This window comes from Solea solea, unplaced genomic scaffold (assembly GCF_958295425.1).
Source record: "Solea solea unplaced genomic scaffold, fSolSol10.1 scaffold_102, whole genome shotgun sequence".
Classification (NCBI taxonomy): domain Eukaryota; kingdom Metazoa; phylum Chordata; class Actinopteri; order Pleuronectiformes; family Soleidae; genus Solea; species Solea solea.
This window is the reverse complement of record NW_026704066.1, coordinates 20,001-22,500: the sequence shown is the minus strand read 5'-3', so window position 1 is coordinate 22,500 and position 2,500 is coordinate 20,001.

Genomic DNA, 2,500 nt, shown 5'->3' with positions numbered 1-2,500 from the left:
CTCTGGCCTATGTTGCGCAGCATCCCGGTAAACCTCTAACTCGCCCAATTGTCAATGTTTCGCCACAAAAACAACTTTATTCTACTCGCCTGGTCCCTGCCAAGGGCCCTGCGTTGTTTGATTTTGATTAAATTGCTTTTTTACACATTTTCCCCGTGCCCCTGGTAGCCAAGGGCACTTAGAAGAAATTTCAGATTCTCGCCTCGTGCCCCTGGTAGCCAAGGGCACTTAGAGTAAATTTTGAAAAAGTTGGCACTTAGAAGAAATTTCAGATTCGTGCCCCTGGTAGCCAAGGGCACTTAGAGTAAATTTTGAAAAGTTGGCACTTAGAAGAAATTTCGAAAAGTCGGCACTTAGAAGAATTTCCGAGTCGCCCCGGTTCTCGGGGACCGGGCCGAGCGCCGACCTCTGTCCGAGCGCGAGCGCCTATTTTCGGATAAGTTGGGACGACTTCCACGGTCCGTATCTCGGTCATTTCTCCACCTTTTCGGATGGAACCAACGGTGTCGCGTTGCCCCGGTCCCCGCCGAGGGCCCTGGGGCGTGGGATCCTGAGTTTTCCCCGTGCTTCCTGTGGTTTTCGGCCGTGGAAAAACCCTAGGCGCGCCGGTTCTCGGGACCGGGCCGAGCGCCGACCTCTGTCCGAGCGCGAGCGCCTATTTTCGGATACGCCGAGTCGATTTCAACGGTCCGTATCTCGGTCATTTATCCACCTTTTCGGGTGGAACCGACGGTGTCGCGTTGCCCCGGTCCCCGCCGAGGGCCGTGGGGCGTGGGATCCTGAGATTTCCCCGTGCTTCCTGTGGTTTTCGGCCGTGGAAAAACCCTAGGCGCGCCGGTTCTCGGGACCGGGCCGAGCGCCGACCTCTGTCCGAGCGCGAGCGCCTATTTTCGGATACGCCGAGTCGATTTCAACGGTCCGTATCTCGGTCATTTATCCACCTTTTCGGGTGGAACCGACGGTGTCGCGTTGCCCCGGTCCCCGCCGAGGGCCGTGGGGCGTCGGGTCCTGAGTTTTCCCCGTGCTTCCTATGGTTTTCGGCCCTCGAAAAACCCAATTCGCCCCGGTTCGAAAAAGCGGCACTTAGAAGAAATTTCGAAAAAGTGCGCTCACTTGGAAGCCGTGTTCCTATGTATGTGCCGGGAGTGTCGCACACAACCCACACAAACTCGACCAAACATGCTCTCTGGCCCATGTTGCGCAGCATCCCGGTAAACTCGGCCAAACATGCTCTCTGGCCCATGTTGCGCAGCATCCCGGTAAACTCGAACCAAACATGCTCTCTGGCCCATGTTGCGCAGCATCCCGGTAAACCTCCGCCGCGGTTCTCGGGACCGGGGCCGAGCGCGAGCGCCTATTTTCGGGTAAATTGTGACGACTTTTGACGGGCCGTATCTCGGTCATTTCTCCACCTTTTCGGGTGGAACCAACGGTGTCGCGTTGCCCCGGTCCCCGCCGAGGGCCCTGGGACGTCGGGTCCCGAATTTTCCCCGTGCTTCCTATGGTTTTCGGCCGTGGGAAAACCCTATTCGCCCCGGTTCTCGGGACCCCGGCCGAGCGCCGACCTCTGCCCGAGCGCGAGCGCCTATTTTCGGGGTAAATTGTGACGACTTCCACGGGTCATATCTCGGTCATTTCTCCACCTTTTCGCATGGAACCAGCGGCGTTCCACTCCTCTGGCCCCTGCGCAGAGCCCTGCGTTGTGACATTTTGATAAAAGCATCACCCTGGGTGGCCCTGGGAGGCGTACCTATTTTTTTGGCATAAAGAGGGGCGATTTAAAACGGGCCGTATCTCCGTCACTCCTGCACCTTTTCGCATGGGATGAACGGCGTTCCACTCCTCTGGACCCTGTGCAGAGCCCTGCCTTGTAACATTTTGATAAAATCACGTTTTTAGCCATTCTCCCGTCGGTGGCCCTGGGAGGCGTACCTATTTTTTTGGCTTAAAGAGGGGCGATTTACAACGGGCCGTATTTCGGTCACTCCTGCACCTTTTCGCATGGGATGAACGGCGTTCCACTCCTCTGGACCCTGTGCAGAGCCCTGCCTTGTAACATTTTGATAAAATCACGTTTTTAGCCATTCTCCCGTCGGTGGCCCTGGGAGGCGTACCTATTTTTTTGGCTTAAAGAGGGGCGATTTACAACGGGCCGTATTTCGGTCACTCCTGCACCTTTTCGCATGGGATGAACGGCGTTCCACTCCTCTGGACCCTGTGCAGAGCCCTGCCTTGTAACATTTTGATAAAATCACGTTTTTAGCCATTCTCCCGTCGGTGGCTCCTCTGGCTCTCTGCTCCCCCAGCCTGGGCTCCTCACCTTGGGCCACAGCCCCCTGCTCACAGAGCCCCCTGCTCCTCTGGCTCTCTGCTCCCCCAGCCTGGGCTCCTCACCTTGGGCCACAGCCCCCTGCTCCTCTGGCTCTCTGCTCCCCCAGCCTGGGCTCCTCACCTTGGGCCACAGCCCCCTGCTCCTCTGGCTCTCTGCTCCCCCAGCCTG